The sequence below is a fragment of the Bubalus kerabau genome, chromosome 1 (assembly GCF_029407905.1).
Source record: "Bubalus kerabau isolate K-KA32 ecotype Philippines breed swamp buffalo chromosome 1, PCC_UOA_SB_1v2, whole genome shotgun sequence".
Lineage (NCBI taxonomy): Eukaryota > Metazoa > Chordata > Mammalia > Artiodactyla > Bovidae > Bubalus > Bubalus kerabau.
In genome coordinates, this window is record NC_073624.1 from 50355218 (window position 1) to 50378602 (window position 23385).

The following is a 23385-nucleotide window of genomic DNA, read 5'->3' on the forward strand; positions in this document are numbered from 1 at the left end:
GGCACTGATAGGTCTTCACATCAACATTATAATATAGGAAGGTATTATTATCTCTATTATTTAGCTAATGGAACTGGTCCTGAAAGAAATTATGTTACTTACCTTAATTCACACAGAGGTTGTTAAGGAGGTGCTAGAATTTGAATCAAAATCTAGCTGACATCTGAAACCCACGTTGTTCTGCTCTGTGCTGCTATCTCCTCCTAAGATATTGAAATCAGCTTGGCTGATGGGCTTATACAGTTCTATCTTCATGTAGTTCATGACTATATGCTTTTTTTTTCCTCTTGCTTTTTTAATCCCAAGGGTTTATTTTTCAGTCCAGTGTCAGTAAAGTTTAGGATAGTCACTTATCTACCAAATGCATTCTAAGACGTTTCAGATACCGAGAATCTAGTATCAAAGATATACCTGTCTTTGTTTTCATTCATTTAACAAGAATGTTCTTAGTAAGTGTCCTCTAATTTCAAGGGATGATTGATGATATCTGAAAGGAGACAGTGGGGCACCACAAAGGTGTAGGGGTTCTATTGTGAATATTTGATGGATTTGATTATTGGTTTATTACAACACATTCAATAGTCTTCAGAGATAGCATCTTCTGGAATGCAGGAGTGTCTGTCAGTCAGTAGGGAAGTGTTTCTCACTTGGTTCTCAGGTACCAAGACTATCTCTGGTCAATGAGGCCGGACACTGTCCTGAAATGATTGACGGCTTGCTCAGAAGACACTCGTCCACAGATTCCTGGGTGAGTAATGCTGCTGTGGTTCCAAAGGAAAGAAGTCAAGGCTGTGGTAGCATCTTTATCACTTCTTCTGTATTGCACACAGCTGAGTATCTGCTCCATGATGGGCATGTGAATACAACAGTAAGCCAGGCACAATCTATTTTTGTGTCATGTAGAATTATATAGTTAACTGAAAAGTAAACAGACAGTGCCAAGATGTTTCACCATATTACATTCATGGAAACAGCTTATTTTTAAACTTACAGTGCAGAAGAGTAGCAAAAATAATACAAATGACTTTCGTATACCCTATTTAGTTTCACCCATTGCTAACATTTGGCCACATATGCTTCATATCTCTGTCTATAATATTTTTTCTGAAACATTCCAGAGTAAATTGCATATGTCATGCCCCTTACATCCCAATATTTTAGCATGTATTTTTTAAATAAAGACATTCCCTTCTGTAACTGCGGTGCACTGATCAAACTTTAGCAATTTAACACTGATGTAATACTATCATCTAACTCACAGCCTACATTTAAAGTCTGTCAGTTGTTCTAGTAATGTTTCATATCGGTAACACTTTTAATGTCCATCCCTTACCTCCACCCCTGATCCCAAGACCCTGTCCAAGATATTAAATTTTAGTAGCCCATAGTCTTTAATGAGAAACAATTCCTGGTTCTTTTTTTTTGCACCTTACGACAAGGACATTTTTGAAGAGCACAGACAGTTGTCTTGCTAGCTTAGTGTTTTGAATGAGAAGTAGGTACACATATACAGGGAAATTCAGAAAATAGATGTGTATATATATGTGATTTTTTGAGTTCATTAATACTATATAGCACAAGATGTAACAAACATTTATGGCAGATGATGCTGAAGAAGCTGGAACTCAGAAGGCTGCCCACCAATGTGTACACACGTGTACTGCTGAGACGGTCACGAGTGGCACCCTCAAGCAGTGCACACTGTCCCAGGACACTTCCTTCACCCTACTCTGCTGCCTTATCACCGACAATGGAAGTGATCATGTTCTACCTGCTTAAAGTTCTGTAGCAACTTCTAAGATTTAGCCACTAATTGAAATATTGTGTGTGTTCTGATGAGTGCATGTTATATGCAGATATAAATGTGAGCCTTTTGGATTTTTCTCAGCTTCCCAGATCTACAAGAAAAAGGTAAAACAACAATTCTAGGCCTTTCCCTGACTTCATTATATATAAGCCCACATTATCTATCCCACTAATATTTCCACTCTCCCCAAGGATTATTTAACATTTAGGTAGAACTTGAGAAATCTATATGCAGGTCAGGAAGCAACAGTTAGAACTGGACATGGAACAACAGACTGGTTCCAAATAGGAAAAAGTACATCAAGGCTGTATATTGTCACACTGCTTATTTAACTTATATGCAGAGTACATCATGAGAAACACTGGGCTGGAAGAAGCACAAGCTGGAATCAAGATTGCTGGGAGAAATATCAATAACCTCAGATATGCAGATGACACCACCCTTATGGCAGAAAGTGAAGAGGAACTAAAAAGCCTCTTGATGAAAGTGAAAGACGCGAGTGAAAAAGTTGGCTTCAAGCTCAACATTCAGAAAACAAAGGTCATGGCATCTGGTCCCATCACTTCATGGGAAATAGATGGGCAAACAATGGAAACAGTGTCAGACTTTATTTTTGGGGCTCCAAAATCACTGCAGATGGTGATTGCAGCCATGAAATTAAAAGATGCTTACTCCTTGGAAGGAAAGTTATGACCAACCTAGATAGCATATTCAAAAGCAGAGAAATTACTTTGCCAACAAAGGTCCGTCTAGTCAAGGCTATGGTTTTTCCAGTAGTCATGTATGGATGTGAGAGTTGGACCATGAAAAAGGCTGAGTGCTGAAGAACTGATGCTTTCAAACTGTGGTGTTGGAGAAGACTCCTGAGTGTCCCTTGGACAGCAAGGAGTACAAACCAGTCAATCTTAAAAGAAATATACCCTGAATATTCATTGGAAGGACTGATGCTGAAGCCAAAGCTCCAATACTTTGGCCACCTGATGTGAAGAGCCAACTCCTTAGAAAAGACCCTGATTTTGGAAAAGGTTGAGGGCAGAAAAGGAGGGCAACCGAGGATGAGATGGTTTGATGTCACCATCGACTCAATGGACATGAGTTTGAGCAAACTCCAGTAGACAGTAAAGGACAGGGAAGCCTGGTGTACTGCAGTCCATGGGGTTGCAAAGAGTTAGACACAACACCACTGAACAACACTCACCACAGATTATGTATTAATAGTTGGTCCTGCATATGTGGTAAGTAATGGGAATAAGCTCAGAGACGAGCTTTGTCTACATATTATTTTTGGAACTTTATGATTTCCACCAATCACTGAATATGAGGGGCCATGAGCTCAGGAAAAGAGCAGCTCCAGTAAACAGAGAGGAGATGGACACTGCTTTATGGTCTTCCTCCTGGCAGCAGGAGAAAGGAGCAGTCTGAGGGCCTGGGAATGGGCAAGACAGAGAGGACCGAGACACTTCCACTGGTCTACAGAGACCTGCCTGTCCTACCTGCCTGACATGACACAGCAAATCTACCATTAAACTTAAAAACAATGTTAACAGATTCAGCAACTGGGGCTTCCCTGGTGACTCAGTGCTCCAGAATTTACCTGCCAGTGCAGGAAGACATGGGTTAGATCCCTGGTCTCGGAAGATCCCACATGCCTCAAAGCAACTAAGCTCGTGTGCCACAACTACTCAGCCTGTGCTCTAGAGCCCAGGAGTCACAGCTACTGAAGCCTAAAGGCCCTAGAGCCCATGCTCTGTAACAAGAGAAACCACTGCAAAGAGAAGCCGGCACACCGCAACTAGAGGGTAGCCCCCACTTGCCGCTGCTGGACAATAGTCCATGAAGCAATGAAAATGAAGCAATGAAAACTCAGCACAGCCAAAAAGAAATAACAGATCTCATTTTGAATCAAGGATTCGCTGCTTCCCAGCTAGTTATTGCACCTCTCTGAGCCTCCATGTCCTCATTTGCAAAGTGACAATGCTAAGGATTCCTACTTTCCAGGACTAAGAAATTTATATGAAATAGTACCTGGGACATAGTAGGTACACAGAGTTGATCCTTTCTTTTCCTTTTATCTTCCCTGTGGTTTCCCTGTCCCTTTCACAGGTGTTTCCTCTGCAAATCCTTGCAGGAAAGAAAGGTCTTTAAGTTTGGACTCTGAGAACCATCAAGAGCATAGGGGTGAGAGGGAGAAGAGAAGGGTAGAGCAGTGAGACTGGGATGGGAGGGAGCAGGATTCGGGGATATCAGAAAGTAGAGAGGGCAGTACAAGATACACAGAAGAGGAAAAACAGAGGGCCAACCCCAACGCCTCTTGTATTTTTAATTACAGTCCTTCCTAGTGTTCCTTCACTCTACACACCTTGTATACATTGTCCCATCTGCCTCACAAAACAGCCCCGAGATATAGGCAGTGTGTACATTTTTAACCTGAGTTTGCAAATGAGGAAGTTAAAGCTTAGAGTGGTTAACCAGGGTGCCCAGGTCATACATAAGAAACAGAGTCGGCACTGGAACTCAGGCCTGACTCCAAGCCCTCTGCTTTTAAGATAACTCTTTGATGAGCCATCATCAAGAGGGGAGCAGCTGGAGGAAATGTTAGGTCCAAGCAGTTCATCAAAAACCCACTCTCAGAACCTGTCAGGGTTGGCAGGGGGCTTATGAATGGGAAAATAAAAGGCTCTGGTTGGCTGGAGGTTAACAAATACAGGAAGCAAAGGTTGAAGAGCTTACAATAAGTCATCCACAGATTTTCTTCAAGATTCCTGGTTGACTGAACAAAAACAACAAAAATGGGCAGGCAGAAAGCAGACAGCAGAGGCAGCTCTGTGTTACAGACAGGAGGAGAGAATGCACGGGCAGTAAGCAGCCGCCATGTCCTGGCCCTGTGCTGGCTGCAGGACCTTCATCACCTCATTTCATCCTCAACCAGCCCTGGGACACAGATGCTGTGATCCTCTTTTCTGTGCATGGGAAGTAAGGGTCATGGAGAGGAAGCAAGGGGACTTCCCTGGTGGTTCCCTGGTTGAGAATTCACCTTCCAGTGCAGGGGACATGGGTTCGATCCCTGGTCAAGGAACTAAGATCCCACATCTTGTGGGGCACCTAAGCCAGTGCATCACAAGTACTGAACCCAGGAGCCCACATGCCACAATGAGACAGAAGCCCTTACACCACAATGAAGATGCCACATGTGGCAACTGAGAGCCAATGCAGCCACATAAATAAATTTAAAAAAAAAAAAAAAAAAAAAGGTGGTGAAGCAAAAGCCCACAGTCTTGCAGCTGGTAAGGGGTGCATCACAAAAATTAACTCAGGTGTGCCAGGCTCCAGAATCCTTGCCACTCCACCAGCATACTTCCCAAGACCAGAGGGATGTCACATGGGATTTCGCAGAAGGGAATGAAAGAAACCAGTCTGAGGAAGAGGTTTTAAAATATTGCTTTCAGTCACTAAATCATGTCCAACTCTTGCAACCCCATGGATCATAGCCCACTAGGCTCCTCTGTCCATAGGCTCTCCCAGGCAAGAATACTGGAGTGGATTGCCGTTTCCTTCTCCAGGGCATCTTCCCAACTCAGGGATTGAACCCACATCTCCTGCATTGGCAGGTGGATTCTTTACCACTGAGCCACCTGGGAAGCCCTTTAAAATGTAGGTTTTGCTATTATTCAGGAATGATGAGGCCAACAGATTAGGAGATGGTTGTCATTGAAAATAGAGTTTGTTACTCACAGTTCCCAAGACGGGGGGACTGGCACACAACACAGGGCCATGTGGGGAAGTAGCAGGACCGGTCCAGAGGCAGAAGGAATAGGAGAAAAATGTGGAAAAGAGGCCCTGCTGTGGTTTCCAGGGAAGGAACAGGTGAGACAGACTAAGCAGGCTTAGGGTTGGCTAGTTAAAATTTCAGTAGGCTCTAGGTGAAGGGCTTTCTCCTCTTGTCTGGTACCTGACCCTGCAGTGACTGGTGCAGAGAAGTGGCTCAGTGTCAGAGCTTGATAAAGGAGGCAGGAGAAGTGAGCTTTGCATTGGCTGACTTGCATATGGAAGATGAGCTCTGGGAGGGGCCATCTCTCCAGGGTCAACAAAGCCCCAGATGTTGGACACGCATGGTTCTTACAGAAGAGCAATGTTTAACCAGGCAAACAGGCTACACCACAAAACTTCAAAGTAGCCAGTAATGGTGCTCCTGGGTCTTCTCTTCGTTCTGGAACCAGAGAGTGGAACTTCACAATACCAGGAAAGACCTCTCAGTTGCACTGCCATCATTTGGAGAAAGCAGGATGGGCATTATTTTCAGCACTCTGACAGCAAGTGATTGCAGATCAAATGACCCAAGAGGATAAACTAATTGTAATTAAATGAGATTAATCAAAATAAGCTCTGTTATCTCTATCAGGAATGTCAAGACATTGCTAAAATGAAGAAGTGCATATGAAGCATGTGTGTATGTGTGTGTGTGTGTGTGTGTGTGTGTGTGTGTGTGTGTGTGTGTGTACAGTGTTCACACAAATCCAGATTGGAAATAAAGAGAGGGCATTTGATTGCCTAGGCAGGCAGGGAAGTAGGATGAAGCAAGGGACTGAAGGAATGTTCTTTTAAGTTTATTTTTTGCCCTTTCGATGATTTCTGGATATAAATAGAAGGTGAATCTGCCTCCTCTATTACTTAACATTATTTGACAGTGGGATTAAAGGTAAGGAATAGAAATAGGAATCAGATAAACCTTGCAATATTTCTAGGATAAAGAGTTTCTTATCATGGCTTATAGGGTGCTGCAGGCTCCAACCTCCACCTCCATTTCTAATCTCATCTCGCACCACACTCTACCCCACTGCCTAAAATGCTCTTGCTCCTCCATCAGCTGCCTAGCACCCTTTCATTCTCAGCTTTGGCACTATTCCATCAAGAAAGGGTTCACTGAGAAGTCACAAAGAAAAAGACAAATACCATATATGTGGAAACTAGAATATGACACAAATGAACTTATCTACAAAACAGAAACAGGCTCACAGACACAGAGAACAGACTGCGCTCACCAATGGGGAAGGCTGTGGGAGCGGTGAGTCGGGAGTGTGAAATTAACAGATAACCACTATATGTAAAATATAAACAGAGTCATGATGTATAGCTCAGGGAACTACATTCAATGCATAATGGGAAAGAGTATGAAAAAGAATACACATATATGTATATATATAACTGGATCACTTTGTCTTATACCAGAAACACAACATTGTAAATCAACTATACTTCAATTTTAAAAAAGGATTAAAAAAATCCTACTAACAGAGGAAAAACAAAGTGTTTATTGAGCTCCCTGCTCAAGTCAAACCCCCAAACTATGTTTTCAAAGCACCAACATCTCCCTTGCAACATCTGTCACAGCTGAGTTTCACACTTGTTTATGCAATGATTTGTTCAGTAAGGTTGACCTGAGGCTGTAGGCTCTTGAAGTAGGTAAGAACTGAAACTGTTTTCATTCAAGATTCTAACAGGCAGGAGGTCCTAGATACTTGTTAGATGAGTAAACACATGAATGATCTTGCATTCTCTTCCCAGACCCATCCCTGTACAGCTCCTCATTCTTCAATAAGTAATTCCCCCAGCTACTGGCCTCCTTTATCTGTAATATGAAAGAATTGATTGCAATGGTTTCTAAAGTTGTTCCTGGTCTGATGCTGTGAAGGGCTGTTTAAAGGCTTTCTGTGTCCTGGAAGGAGCAGTTTTATTTCCTCCTCCTAGTAAGGAGAAAGGGACTTCTTTCAGACGTGGGAAGCCTGTAGGGAGAGACAGCACTCAAAATGTTGAAGGGTGGTCAGGGGAAGTCTCACTGAGATGTTCAGAAACTTGAAGGAAGTGTGTGAGTGAGACGTGTGGACATCTGGGCAATAGCAGATGCAAACGCCCAGAGGCAGGAGAATCCTTGGCAGCCTAGAGGACTGGCAAGATGGCAAGGAGCATGGGAGCAGGGCAGACTAGGGAAGAGTAACAAGCAAGGAGGACCAGGAAGTAAGGGTGGGAGAGGACAAACACACAAGGCCTGTGGGGCCATTGTGAGCCTGGCTTTCACTCAGAGTGGGCTGAGAAACCACTGGAGAGCTTTGAGCAGAGGAGTGACACGAACATAAGACCTAACTGGGTTCCTGGATGACGGTGAAAAGATGAGTTATTGTAAATTGAGCTTATATTGTCCACAGGTGCAAATTCCCTGGAGTTCCATGTCCATAAATTCATGTCATGCCATAAAAATATTGCAATTACTGAAGAAAACAAACACCAATATATGTCATTAAAAAAGGTGCCCTTGGAATTCCAGCTACTCATTCCTGCACCTCTCTTTCCAATAGTGTAAACAAGCACTGGATGGATCTAGAGTTTGTCATACAGAGTGAAGTCATAAAGAGAAAAGTAAATATCATATATTAATGCATATATGTGGAATCTAAAAAAATGGTATAAAGGAACCTATTTGCAGGGCAGAAACAGACACAGACATAAAGAACAGACTTGTGGACACAGGGTGGAAAGCGGGGATGGGATGAACTGGGAGGTCAGGATTGACATATATACACTGCTGCTGCTAAGTCACTTCAGTCATGTCCGACTTTTTGTGACCCCATAGACAGCAGCCCACCAGGCTCCCCCGTCCCTGGGATTCTCCAGGCAAGAACACTGGAGTGGGTTGCCATTTCCTTCTCCAATGCATGAAAGTGAAAAGTGAAAGTGAAGTCGCTCAATCATGTCCGACCCTCAGCGACCCCATGGACTGCAGCCTTCCAGGCTCCTCCATCCATGGGATTTTCCACGTGTTAAATAGCTAGCTAGTGGGAAGCTGCTATACAGCACAGGGAGCTCAGTTCAGTACTCTGTAATGACCTAGAGGGTGAGAGGGAGATACAAGAGGGAGGGGATATATGTATACATATAGCTTATTCACTTCATTGTACAGAAGAAACTACAAAACATTATTAAGCAATCATACTTCAACTTTAAACAACAGCTTTGTAGTAAACCTAGGACTTTAATTTTGTCTCTGAAAGTTATCAACTATGAGACTTTGAACTTAAGTCATCACTTAAATTCCTGGAATCTGGTCTACAAAATGAACACAGAAATAGACCTTAATACATGCTTCACTGGGTTAATGGAAAAGTTAAATAAAAGTGCACATGTAGTATCCTTCCAATAGTACTTGGGTCATACTTGGTGCTCAGAAGATGCTAGTTTCCTTTCCTCTCCTTTTTGCATGACTTGAACAATTCTCCATATGGGAACGGCAGACTGCGGCTTGGGGCGTGTAAAGATCATGACAATAATATACATTTGACCAGAAATGAATTATGTTCCTAAACATTGGTACCAGACAATTTTGTGAGCTATCCAGAAGAGAGAAAAGCATCTCCATTTTATAGATGGAAAGAGTAAAATCCAGCAAGTTAGAGAGGCTTCTGTGGGATCACAGCATGAATAAATGGCGAAGCAGGGGTTTTGAGCTTTACACTCCAGTGCCCATTTCTGTGTTCTCTCCAGCTACTTCTCTCCAGTGTTTGGCTTCAGCTTGTTTGAACAGTCAACCAATTTCCAAAAGTGCTGGAATCTGTGAAAGGTTTAAATAATAAAGGCAGTCCCCACAGGTGTTATCCACACCATGCCTAAGAATCTCTTCTCATATCCTCCAGATGTATAAAAACCACATTTGAAAAATTCAAGGAGCCACATGTCTCTCGGTAGATTAGTTCTGCGGGAGAATTACAGCTGATAAATTCTTGGCTCGCCTTGCTGACAGTTCCCTGCTCAGCTGGTAGAGGAAGCAGCAAGAACTGCCATTCTGGACTTGATTTAGATCAATAAGGAAACACTGGCTGCTTGTCTGGCAATGACACTGAAATGAAAGAAACAGATCAGCGTGGGGTAAAAGGAAGAAGCCCCAGCACTCACCTCCTGGGGCTCTAAACTTTGATAACGCAGATGTCAAAAGTAAGGCAAAAAAATGGACATGATCCCAGAAACTGACTCTTCAAAAAAGCAAAACATTTAAGATAGAAGACCCTAAAAATGAAATCTGACAATATAATTTACAATATTCCTAGTCAGAGATGAAAGAAAGAGACATCTTAAGAAATTAATACAGCTGCCTAGGTGGGGTCTATATCTTAGGTAGGGTCCTTTTGGGCAGAAACAACAAATCACTTTGAACAAACTTTAGAAGAATCAAAGAAAGCAGAATACGTTAAAAGGATTCTGGGAAATATCACAAAATCCACAGGCAGCTAAGTCCCTTTAGTGCTTCTGGATTTCAAACAGTAAACTCAGATATGCAAGAAATATTGCATCAATGTACATCTGGTTGTGGTTCTCCCATTTGCCAGGCTGAAGGGGTATAAAATCTTGGTTATCTGGGGGACATCCTTGCCCATCTTTGTCCATGGAGCACCAGAGAAGAGAGGAGGTCTCTCTGGTCTTTGGTTAGCAGTTCTCAGTTTCCATCTGTTGTTCTATTTTTTTCCTATCATCCCAGTCTGCACTTCAGGTCTTGAAACTCTGTTACTTCCTTGCTGAATCACATAAGATTCAATATGGCTATATACAAAACTTAAAAACAAAATAGCAATGGATTAAGATAGAAGTCTAAGGGGCTTCCCTGATGGCTCAGCAGGTAAAGAATCCGCCTGTGATGCAGGAGACCCAGGTTTGATTCCTGGGTCAGGAAGATCCCCTGGAGAAGGAAACATAACCCACTCCCATACTCTTGCCCCAAAAGTCTATTTCCCTCTCATATTAAAAAAAAAAAAAAAAAGGAAATCCAGTCACTTTTACAGGGATGACCAGCTAAAATTTGGCATTCTTTTCCTGAATAAGAAAAAAAGACTGGAGATTGGGAAGCTGCTAGCAGTCTGACATCCCTGCCGTCCTCTGGGCCTAGGGACTTCTAGTGAAGCTCAGGAGCAGAGTCCTGTTTTCCCAGATTCATGAAGAAGGCAGTGGTCCCCTCTGAGGCTCGGCCCATCCTCAGACACCGCTTCAGAGTATTGCACAAACTGCTGCTCTGCCAGGCCACCCTAATCTCTACTGTCTACATGGTCTGCTCCTCCCAACACACACAGTATCCTACATGGTGCTCCTCTCCCTCATCTCATCCTCTGGGGTACTGTTCTTCAATTAGTTTGGGTCTTCAGGGGGAAAAAAAACTATGATAATAAAAATAACTTGCACTTATTAGTTCCTTTATGACATGATAATGATTGTTCTAAGAATGTTATGTTTTTACTTAATTTAATTGTCACACTAACACCACGAGATAGGCAGCATTATCTCTACCTTACAGATGGGACAACAGGTAGATTAAGTTATTTGCCCAGGTTCACAGCCAGGAAGTGATACAATATCTTCCAAATCAGATGGCCCAGCTGGAGAACATTTGCTATTATTCACCACCCTATACTGCTTCTGTGTTATCTTTAGGCAGCTCTTGCTTTCTACCCTATAATATGAACAGCAGTAATCCAGCAACTACCTCATAGTGGGAGCAGGGACACACAGAAACGCAAATTGAAGTTTCAAAAAATAATCCTGCCATAATTTGCTCTATATAAGTGAAACTCGCTCAGTCATGTCCGACTCTTTGTGACTCCACGGACTGTAGTCCACCAGGCTCCTCTGTCCATTGAATTCTCCAGGCAAAATACTGGAGTGGGTTGCCATTCCCTTCTCCAGGAGATCTTCCCGACCCAGGGATTGAATCCGGGTCCCCTGCATTGCAGGCAGACTATGTACCATCTGAGCCACCAGGGAAGCCATGATTTGCTAGGACTTGGAAAGTCATCAGGAGCTCATCTCCTTGGTTCACCATCTGTATGTCATTCTGTACATCTGTCCATTTTCCTCTCTCACCAATTCATTGTGTACAGTCCAATTATGCTGCATTGCACAACCTCTGAGGTCCCAATCTTTCCATTCAAGCAGTCAACCCAGACTAAAAGACCAACTCATTCTCAGCTCCAAATTGCTGGGAGAAAGAGTTTGATTCCCTAGGTGTCCATCCTTTGTCCAGCCTGCAGTCAAGAGGGGTGATGACCTCACATCAACCCTACATCTGGTGGTAGGCTCAGAGAGAGTGACCTCAGAAAGAATCGCCTAGGTTCTGTTTTCTTAAATAGAAGCATCTGTACAAAATCCAGAGAAAGGGAATCATAGCCAAACAACAATGACAAATTACTGAACCCAAAAGAATTTTTCCAGGAAAAGCAGAGGTTGACATAATTGTAAATAATACAACAAAGCAAACAAAGAAAGGAATAGACTCACTTCTTTATGGCAGATATTAGAATGTTATCACATGAAACAGAGGAAAGTAAATGATTCAAGTCCTACTTTGCTTCACTGCCAAGGGGAATAATTATAACAATAAATGGTAGAAAAACTGTCTTTAAAAGGACACTTCCTAGAAGATAAAAGATGATAATAAAAGAGCATTTAACATACTTTAAATTCCCAGGACCAGAATAATTACATCTCAGGGCACAAAATGTATTAACAAAATGTATCTTTGTTGATGCAGTCAACATTTCTGCTCTTTAAGAAATGATGGAGAAGGACAGTTAGGCTGGAAGACTGGGGGAAGGTAAAGGTCATTCTGTTTTACCAATAAGGTAAAAAAGAGGACTTTTAGAAATAACTATTAATGTTTTTGAAATTAGAACAAAAAAAACGGAAGGAAATATCATTAAAAACATGGTTTATAAGCATTTAAAAACTTTAAAAGATTATTAGGAGCTAGAAAAAATAACATGATTAATTTATTCATTTGTCAAACATCTATTGACTACATAATACATGTGTTGACTGAAAAAATACACAACCTAAAAGTTGAGAATTATGTTTTATTTGGTGAACTCGCTGAGGACTTAAGCCCAGAAGGTAGCCTCTCAGAGAGCTCTGTGGGACAGCTCTGAAGAGGTGAAGGAGGAGCCAGGATATATAGGAGTTTTTACAAAATAACAGGTAGTCAAAGAGTACTGGTAATTAAAGAAAACTAGACACCTCAAGTTAATGAATTTAATCCTTTTATACATATAGGAAGATGCAAGAATCTGGGCCTTACCTTTGATGTGCTCCTTAACTATATAGGGCCAGGATCCTGCTTTTCTCCATCCTGAAGCCCCTCAGGGGCACAGTAGAGGCCGCTGCAGTGGCTGATGGCTTGATGGCTGCAACACCATTTGTTTACTGGTATGGCAGGGGTCAGTCTTCATCCACATGTGCCAGACAGAGAAGTTATAAAAATATATAACTTGGACTTCCCTGGTGGTCCAGTCCAGTCAATCCTAAAGGAAATCAGTCCTGAATATTCATTGTAAGGACTATGCTGAAGCTCCAATACTTTGGCCACCTGATGAGAAGAACTGATTCCTTAGAAAAGATTCTGATGCTGGGAAAGATTGAAGGCAGGAGGAGAAGGGGACGACAGAGGATAAGATGGTTGGATGGTGTCACTGACTCGATAGACATGAGTTTGAGCAAGCTCTGGGAGTTGGTGATGGACAGGGAAGCCTGGCATGCTGCAGTTCATGGGGTCGCAAAGAGTCGGACACGACTGTGTGACTGAACTGAACTGGTTGTCCAGTGGTTAAGGATCTACCTGCCAATGCAGGGGACACTGGTCTGATCTCTAATCCAGGAAGATTCCACATGCCATGGGGGAACTAAACCCACCTACCACAACTATTGAAGCCCAAGTGCTCTAGAGCCCATGTTCTGCAACAAGAGAAGCCATAGCAATGAGAAGCTCCAGCCTGCTGCAACTAGAGAAAGCCCGTCTATGGCAAAGAAGACCTAGCCAAATAAATAAATTAATTATTTAATTATATATATGTATGTGTACACACACACACAGATATGATGATTTCAAAATGTGGTGCTGGAGAAGACTCTTGAGAGTCCCTTGGACTGCAAGGATATCAAACCAGTCAATCATAAAGGAAATCAACCATGACTTGTCATTGGAAGGTCTGATGCTGAAGCTCAAGCTCCAATACTTTGGCCACCTGATGCAAAGAGCTGACTCACTGGAAAAGACCCTGATGCTGGGAAAAATTGAAGGCACAAGGAGAAGGGGGCAACAGAGGATAAGATGGTTGGATGGCATCACTGATTAAATGGACATGAGTTTGAGCAAACTCAGGGATATAGCGAAGGACAGGGGGCCTGGGTTGCTGTAGTTCATGGGGTTGTAAAGAGTTGGACACAGTTGAGCAATTAGTAGCATTTTCCTAGCAAAAATTCATAACTAGCCTCACTGTATTTTTTGATACTTTTACTAGCTTGGTAGGGTTACATTTAAATTCCAGTAAGCCCTTTGAAATGGGCTTTGAAATGGATAGCTTACAGATAAGATGAGGATATATGGACTGACTGGTATTTGTTAAATCACCATAAACAAACGCCGTTGACAACTTGTCAGTCTGACCACAGTGAACTTCTCTGAGGCCCAGGCATATTGTTTCCCAGCTGATGGGGACAAGGAGTGAGCTGAAAGGCTGTGTTGATTCCCAGCACCAAGGTGAGAGATCAGTGGAGGAAACTGATCTGGCAACAGAGGCCAGGTTTGGAATTTTAACAAAGTTGAATAATAGCATCCCTCTTCTAAGCTTTTGAATTAGGTGAGAGAGGTGAAAATATAAGTAAAGGGAGAACAAAAGTTCTATTTCGTTTACCAAGAAAAGGTGATATTGGTAAATGTGCCACAAAGGCCAGCTGAATCCCTAATGTCAAGCCCTGAAATAGAGAGATTCGTCTACCTCGTCGCAGCTCGTGGGGGATGTCGGCCAGACTGCCTGTGTGAGGGCAGCCCTGTTCTGTGTTTCACATGGTTCTGAGAGAAAACGAGAGGAAAGCTCTGGGTTACTCATGCCCAGTTTCTTCTTCAAAAATCACAAATCCCAGACTTCCCTGGTGGCCCAGGGTGGAGAGTCTGCCTGCCAATGCAGGAGATGTGGGTTCGATCCTTGGTCTGGGAGGATTCCACATGCCACGAGGCAAATAAGCCCGTATGCCACAACTACTGAGTCCATGCTCTGGAGCCCGTGAGCCACAACTACTGAGCCCCTGTGCTGAGACTCCTGAAGCCTAGGCACCCTAGAGCCCATGCCCTGCAACAAGAGAAGCCATCACAGTGAGAAGCCTGTGCACCACAAACAGAGGAAGATCCAGCACAGTCAAAAATAAATAATTTTTTTTTTTAATTACAAATCCCACAAAAAGAGGATACTTAAGGCCTGGTGTGTTTGACTTGTGGAGCTACCTCCACATGGAAGAACCCATCAGGAGTAAAGAAGAAAGCTGTCTTTCTCAACAACAAGCTCCAGAAGGAGGACACAAGTGGTCCATATTCAAAGGAACACCGTAGTACTTCTTACCGCCAAACTTAAGCACTTGGCTCCAGGACATTCAATTGAGTGGGTGCAATATCAAGGGTCCAAGTGAGCATACAAGCATGCTAAGTCACTTCAGTTGTTTCTGACTTTTTGCAACCCCATGGACTGAAGCCCGCCAGGCTCCTCCGTCCGTTGGATTCTCCAGACAAGAATACTGCAGTGGATTGCCATTTCCTTCTCCAGGGGATCTTCCTGACCCAGGGATTGAACCCATGTCCCTTATGTCTCCTTCATTGGCAGGTGGGTTCTTTACCACTAGCGCCACCTGGAAATATCAAGTAGTGAGCAATCAGATTTAGTCATGGGTCAAAAAATCAAAGAGGGGTTTCCAGTCTTGCGGGGGAAAGATGTGGCCAAAATGAGGATTGATGTTAACTAAATCAGTGGTCTGTGATTCAAACTGATTTTCTGCGCCAGAGGTAGGGGCTTTTAGAGGAGCTGCTGCTGCTAAGTCACTTCAGTCGTGTCCGACTCTGTGCGACCCCGTAGGCGGCAGCCCATCAGGCTCCCCCGTCCCTGGGATTCTCCAGGCAACAACACTGGAGTGGGTTGCCATTTCCTTCTCCAATCAGAATTTCTAGCACCGTCTCAATTTCTCAGCATTTGCAGACACTTCGTGGGTATTTGTTGCACACAAGGCACCAGTTTTAGGTTGTCCATAGCCAGTTCCATCATGAACAGCTGGACACATGTCCAGCTTCCACAATCAGTAGAAAATTCCTTAATCTTTACACCTTCTAAATTGGAAGATCCCAATTCATCATTGTAAGGATGTTTAGAGAATTCTGACTATTCAATTAAAACACTGACTCGGGAAGAACAAATTTATCACTCAAGATTGCTTTCCATGTTCATTAGACAAAAACACATCATAGGCAAAGTTTTAACTTTAATCTTTCAACCTGAAAGAGGAATACCAATTCATTCTCGGGTTGAATGCATCTCTGGAAAATATTTCTACATGGTTTGTGACAGCATTTTGATGTGATTTTTCAAACACTATCAATAATATATCATTAGTTTCTTTATCTGACAGTGGGAGAAAATAATTATCATGATGACTGGAATTTCTTTACAGTTTGGTCTTCTTAAGAAATTCTGCTATCTTGTCCTAAATATTAAAAATTATAATCCTTTATCTCTGAAATGATAGATTCAGTTTATTCAAGATATTGACTCCCATTTTGAAATATATCAATTCATTCCAAGTAATTGAAGTAATCAAGTCACAAAGAAATGTTTCCTTTTTATCCCTAACTTTAAAAAAAAAAGAACATTTTGTTTTTATCAGCCCCTATGCATCAGCATGAAAAGAACAATAGAGTTTTGTATACATCAACCATTTTTTCAACACATAGCACCAGAAAATTCACACATACAGGCTTTCATTCATCATGGTAAAAATTTCCATTTTTTTTCAACGTTGGATCAAGATTGGGAGGCATATTGTTGGCTACTGATGAGCCTCTGGGAATAAAATATTCTAAAAAATATATGTGCTCTATTGGTATGGGTCCTCTGCATCTGTACTGTCCTTCTCATGGCTCAAAAAATCACTTTAATTTAAATGAAAAAAGTTTTCTTACAACACAAGCTTTCAATGATCAGAGGTTACTGCATGCTTTTATGTCATATATGTGGAAAAGAGCAGAACTCTATGGGCCCTTCTCATCCCCATCCATGTCCTCTGTCTGCCTTTTATATGTAGAAAAACCTTAGTTAGCTTCCTAGGCCTTCCCCAATTTCCAAAGAATAAACTTAAACATAAAAGTGAGAAAATTCAGAAAGAAAGAAAAACAAAGACAAATAATAATAGCTTAGCTATTATATAATTTCAAGGACCTTTAGTTTCTCAAGAGCTATAGATAACATCCTTAGCCATGTATTTTGAGCTGTTCTGCAGATACTGAAACCCCTAACAAGTGGAAGAAGTTTACTGTACACTGCCCACAAGCACATAGACCCCAAACCCGCTGGAATCAGGTTAATGATGTTGACTCCTGATTACCTCACCAGCAACCAATCAGAAGAATGTCCACGAACTGATGAGCCAAAATCTCCCTCTCTCACCAAGTCTTTATAAACTTTTCCCTGGAAGCCATTCAAGGAGTTTAGGTCTTTTAAGCCCTATCTGCCTGGACTCCTCTCTTGGAGCCTTGCAATACACTGCATGTTCCTTCACCCACAACCCGGTCTCAGTAGATTGGCTTTACCAGGAGCAGGCAGGTGGACCCAAGTTTGTTTTGGTAACACATGCACTATACATGTTTAAGGAGTTGACTCATGTTCTGCAAACCAGTGTGGTGATGCTGCTGCTGCTGCTGCTAAGTCACTTCAGTCGTGTCTGACTCTGTGCGACCCCATAGATGGCAGCCCACCAGGCTCCCCCATCCCTGGGATCCTCCTGGCAAGAACACTGGAGTGGGTTGCCATTTCCTTCTCCAATGAATGAAAGTGAAAAGTGAAAGTGAGGTCACTCAGTCGTGTCCGACCCTCAGCGACCCCATGGACTGCAGCCTTCCAGGCTCCTCTGTCCAGGGGATTTTCCAGGAAAGAGTACTGGAGTGGGGTGCCATTGCCTTCTCCGAGTGTGATGAGCTACATGTAAAGCAAAGCATACACTAGAAATGTACACCTAGTAATTCTTCTTCACATTTTTTTTTTACAGTTGATAAGATGTAAGGTCAAAAAAAAACAAAAACAAAAACAAAACACAGAGACATTTCTTTGCCAACAAAGACCCATCTAGTCAAAGCTATGGTTTTTCCAGTAGTCATGTATGATGTGAGAGTCAGACTGTAAAGAAAGCTGAGCACCGAAGAATTGATGCTTTTGAACTGTGGTGTTGGAGATGACTCTTGAGAGTCTCTTGGACTGCAAGATCCAACCAGTCCATCCTAAGGGAAGCTGGTCCTGAATATTCATTGGAAGGACTGATGCTGAAGCTGAAACTCCAACAGTTCAGCCACCTGATGCGAAGAGCTGACTCATTAGAAAAGACCCTGATGCTGGGAAAGACTGAAGGTGGGAGGAGAAGGGGACGACAGAGGATAAGATGGTTGGATGGCATCACCAACTCAATGGAAATGAGTTTGAGTAAACTCCGGGAGTTGGTGATGGACAGGGAGACCTGGCATGCTGCAGTCCATGGAGTCGCAAAGAGTCAGACATGACTGAGCGACTGATCTGAACTGAAGGTCCAAAAATGTTATATGGTGAAAGAATTTTGCAACTTTTTTTTTATTTTGGCCCTTCCTTAATCCAAAATTCACTAACTTTTTGACTAGTTTGATAACATTTTCAGCAGTGGTATGATTGGTATAAAGTTTGAATAATGCCTCTGGAGTTTGGAACTCTTTTCTCCATTTGTATATACAATTCACTTATATATCATACTATTAAGCATTATTTGGTGCAAGGACTGAGGGGGAGAAAACGTGACTGGATTACCAAAGAGGTCACTATTTTATTTCAAAATAGTACATTTCTATGGCTATCTATCAGTAGTTGCAAGGATTCAAAACTGACAGTTCCCTAGGCAGCAGAAGTAAATGGAATGCAAGCTCAATAAAATACACTTTCAGATACTCACTATTATATTTAATATTTTTTGGCTGAGGATTTATTCTTCACTCTGTGTTGTATGGAGACCTTTCCTTAATTTATATCTATAATGTTATTTTGAATTCTTCTTCACCATGTATTGTATGGAGATCTCTCCACAATTTACATTTGTAATACCATTACCATTTTCATTATTTTTATGTTTCAAAAAAGTACTTTTGAATCAGTAGTATTTTGCACTTTGCAGAATTTAGCCCAAAGCAGAATAGTTCTTGTCATCACTTTTTAAAATATGACAGCACTCTAAATGTTGTCTTCATGGTTGTCATTAAGAAATTAGAAAAAAAAAATAGGAAAAAAATAGAAAAAAAAAAAAAAAGAAATTAGAGAGAAATTAGAGAAGATGTAGGAAACTAGCATAGAGCCAGACACACAGTAAGCAGCTCCATAAATGACAGTAAAGGCCAAGAGAGGTGCCTTCACAGAAGTAAACGGGAGCATGAAGACAACATTCAGATAAATGGCTTTATCCAATTTAATCTTCCAGATAACCCCACAAGCTTGATTCTACATTCTCCTCCCCTGGATGCTGTAGCCTAAGGGCTTACTGTAAATGTCCCTTCTCAGGGAAAGTTTTCACAACTCTCTACACCAGTCCCCAAACAAGGCTAGATAATCTTGTTCTATGCTCCTATTCAATTCTGTAATTTCTACCTCATGGCACTTAATTTCTGGTTGATGCTTTGTTATCTTTACTCCCTCATTGGATTACATGTTTTATGAGGGTAGTGACTGTGACTGTTTTGTTCAATGTTATACCCTTCGTAGCTTAGACAGTGATTAGTTTAAAAAAAAAAAAAAGAGCATTGTAAAGATTGGGTAAATGAATGAATGAATAAAATTGGGGTCCAGAGTTTTTTGAGATGCTAAAAATCTCGTAGTCTACAAATCTCAGTCTGGGAGGTGTCTAGAGCTACATACTTATACTGAAGTCCTAATGCCAGGTACCTCAGAATGTGATGCTAGGAAATAGGGTCATTGTAGGTGTGATTACATGTATCTAGATCAGGTCATGCTGGTGTAGGATGGCCCTTAATCCAAAATGACTAGCGTCCTTATAAAAATGAGGAATTCTGACACAGAGATACACACAAAGGGGGCATCCCCTGAAGAAGAAGGCAGGGACTTCCCTGGTGGTCCAGTGGCCAAGACTCCATGCTCTCAATGCATGGTGCCTGGGTTCAATCCCTGGTCAGGGAATTAAATCCCACATGCTGCAACTAAGAATTAGCATACTGCAACTAAAAAAAAAGATACTGGGGGCTTTCCTGGTGGTTCAGTGGTAAAGAACCCACCTGCCAATGCAGGAGATGCAGGTTTGATCCCTAGTTGGGGAAGATTCCCCCATGCCACAGAGCAACTAAGCCCTTACACCACAACTATTGAGCCTGTGCTCCAGAGCCCTACAAGCCACAACTGCTGAAGCCCACACACCCTAGAGCCTGTGCTTTGCAACAGGAGAAGCCACCACAATGAGAATTCCATGGAGCAATGAGGACCCAGCACAACCATAAATAAAGTATTAAAAAGGAAAGATCCTGCATGCCACAAGACCTGGCGTAGTAAAAAAAAAAAAAAAACAAAAACAAAAAACACAAAGGCAGAAATCAGTATGATGCTTGTCTAAGACTGCCAGTACACTACCAGAAGCTAGGAGACATGGGACAGATTCTCCCTTACAATCCATGGAAAGAACCAATTCTGCCACCACCTCAGACTTCTAGCCTATAGACTTATGAGAAAACGCATTTCTGTTTATAAGACCAGCTTGCAGTTCCTTGTTACAACAGCCCTAGCAAACTAATTCACGTCCCTTGAGTTTGCTGTTCAGCCTCGTTAATCATTAAATTCAATTTATGTTTATCGAATGTCATCAAGATCTTCAACATTAATTTAGATCCTATAAGGGGAAAAAACATGAGAAATAAGAGCTGCTCTCCTTGGGGAATGTATATATGAAAAAAAGGAAGAAAAACTTAGTTTTTTCGGTTCCCAGAAGAAGTTCTGAGATTGTATCCATGTCAACCAAAATTATGTAGAACTGCTTTAAAAAGTAGAGTCCAAAACACTTGTTTACAGCATGAATCTATCTACTATTATGTGTTACCCAGCCAACACATATCTATTCCAGTTAAGAAATCTGCTTGGGAAGGGCATTGAGATTAGAAGCTTGGTTGGTGCAAATATATTGATTTTGGACAAGGGATATTTTTTAACAAGTGTTGGGGGAAAACAGGTCACCTGTCTCCACCACAGGTACACGACCGCCATAAGGTCTTTAGTGAGTTGGGGTTCCCATCTCCTAAGAGTGTTCCATGAACATATTGACAGTATCTATTACTTTTTTAAATTGATTTCTTTTTTTTTTTTTGGCCACACTGAGTGGCTTGTGGGATCTTAGTTCTCCAGTCAGGATCAAACTCATGCCCCCTGCAGTGGAAGTGCAGAGTCTTAACCACTGGACCACCAGGGAAGTCCATCTACTTATTATTCATTCTTTCCTCTAACAAATATTGGTGGAGAGCCTTGTCTGTGCCAGGCACTATACTAAGAGCTGGAACTTTAACAGTGAGAAAAACCCAGCTCCTGCCTTTGAGGAACACGGCATTAAGTGCTGCTATGAGGAATTGCAAGACGCTGTCATGAGAGTTCATAGATGAACATCTTAACTACCCTTGAGGAATCAGGAACAATCTCTAAGCTAATAGGATGGGGAGTGGGTGTATCTGGGGGAACATATTGTTTGAGGTGGAAGTAATAGGGTGTGCAAAAGTTCAGATTTGAGAGAAAGTGTATGCGTTCACCAAAAGAGATGGCAGGTGTTCATGTGTTCATGAACATGTGTTCATCTTCTTCTGTGAGAACATGTATTCGTCTTCTTCATGAGAACACCAGAATCACAACTAGCTGCTAAACAGTCATCGACAGGAGAATGTTGGAATCCACCCAAAAAAGATACCCCATGTCCAAGCACAAAGGAGAAGCTGCAACAAGATGGTAGGAGGGGCTCAATCACATTTAAAATCAAACCTCATACGCGCCAGAGACACTTGTAGGGCATAAACAAAACCTTGTGCAGGGACTTCCCTGGTGGCACATTGGATAAGAATCCACCTGCCAAGGCAGGGGACACGGGTTCGATCCCTCATTGGGGAAGATCCCACATGCAGAGGAGAAACTAGGCCCATGCACCACAACTACTGAAGCCCATGCTCTCCAATGAAGAGTAGCCCCTGTTCCCCACAACTAGAGAAAGCCTATGTGCAGCAACAAAGGCCTGCTGCTGCTGCTGCTAAGTTGCTTCAGTCGTGTCCGACTCTGTGCAACCCCATAGATGGCAGCCCACCAGGCTCCCCCGTCCCTGGGATTCTCCAGGCAAGAACACTGGAGTGGGTTGCCATTTCCTTCTCCAATGCATGAAAGTGAAAACTGAAAGTGAAGTTGCTCAGTCGTGTCTGACTCTTAGCGACCTCATGGACTGTAGCCTACTAGGCTCCTCCATCCACGGGATTTTCCAGGCAAGAGTACTGGAGTGAGGTGCCATCACCTTCTCTGAACAAAGGCCTAGCATGCCCCCAAATAAACACATTTTAAAAACAAAAACCTGTGTGCACCGGGACCCAGGGAAAGGAGCAGTGACCTTCACAACAGACTGAACCAGACCTGCCTGTGAGTGTTTGAGGGTCCCCTGCAGAGGCATGGGTCAGCAGTGGCCTGCCATGGGGGACAGGGCCTCTGGCAGCAGCAGTACTGGGAGGTGCAGTGTGTGGCTAAGCCCTCTTGGAGGAGGTCGCCATTAGCCCCACTTAAAGCCATCAGGTAGGCAATCCATAAACTGCAGAACAACTCTACCAAAGAAGTTGTCACACTGCTTCGAAAGTTCTAGGCCTACATCAGACTTCCCAGCTGATGGATCCAACAAAGGGACTGAGAATCCGCAGGGAATCTAACTTTGAAGGTCAGTGGGATTTGATTACAGAACTTCCAGAGGACTGGGTACACAGAGACTCTTGGAGGGCACAGACAAAGCCTTGTGCACACCAGGACCCAGGAGAAAGGAGCAATGATCCCATAAGAGACTGAGTCAGACTTGCCTGTGTGTATTTGGGAGTTTCTGGCAGAGGCATGTGTCGACAGTGGCCTGCGTGGGGTCAGGGGCACTGACTACAGCAGTCCTGGGAGGCACGGTGTGTTGGCATAAGTCCTTTTAGAGGAAGTCGCCATTACCCTAGCGTAGTTTGGCCTCAATGAAATTATGAGCCATGCTGTGTAGGGCCACCCAAGATGGACAGGTCATGGTGGAGAGCTCTGACAAAACCCCATGGTGGTCCATGGAGAAGGCAAAGGCAAACCACTTCAGCACTCTTGCCTTGAGAACCCCATGAAAAGTATGAAAAGTCAAAAAGATATGACACTGAAAGATGAACCCCCCAGGTTGATAGGTGTCCAATATGCTACCGGAGAAGAGTGGACAAATAGCACCAGAAGGAATGAAGAAGCTGAGCCAAAGAGGAAACG

At 42.7% G+C, this 23385-nt stretch overlaps 1 long non-coding RNA gene across 5 annotated transcripts in view; it reads right to left on the bottom strand.

Annotated features, from left to right (window-relative positions):
* Positions 1-781: 781 nt before the first annotated feature.
* The window catches only part of LOC129647677 (uncharacterized), a 54156-nt gene continuing 31552 nt past the window's right edge, over positions 782-23385 (bottom strand). For 4 of the 5 annotated variants that reach the window (XR_008712430.1, XR_008712436.1, XR_008712440.1 and 1 more), the window contains one exon: positions 782-917. This is a non-coding gene — a long non-coding RNA (uncharacterized LOC129647677). Of the gene's footprint in view, positions 918-8193; positions 9693-12911; positions 13135-23385 lie in introns of those variants that run through there. The other variant, XR_008712442.1, reaches the window with a different exon arrangement.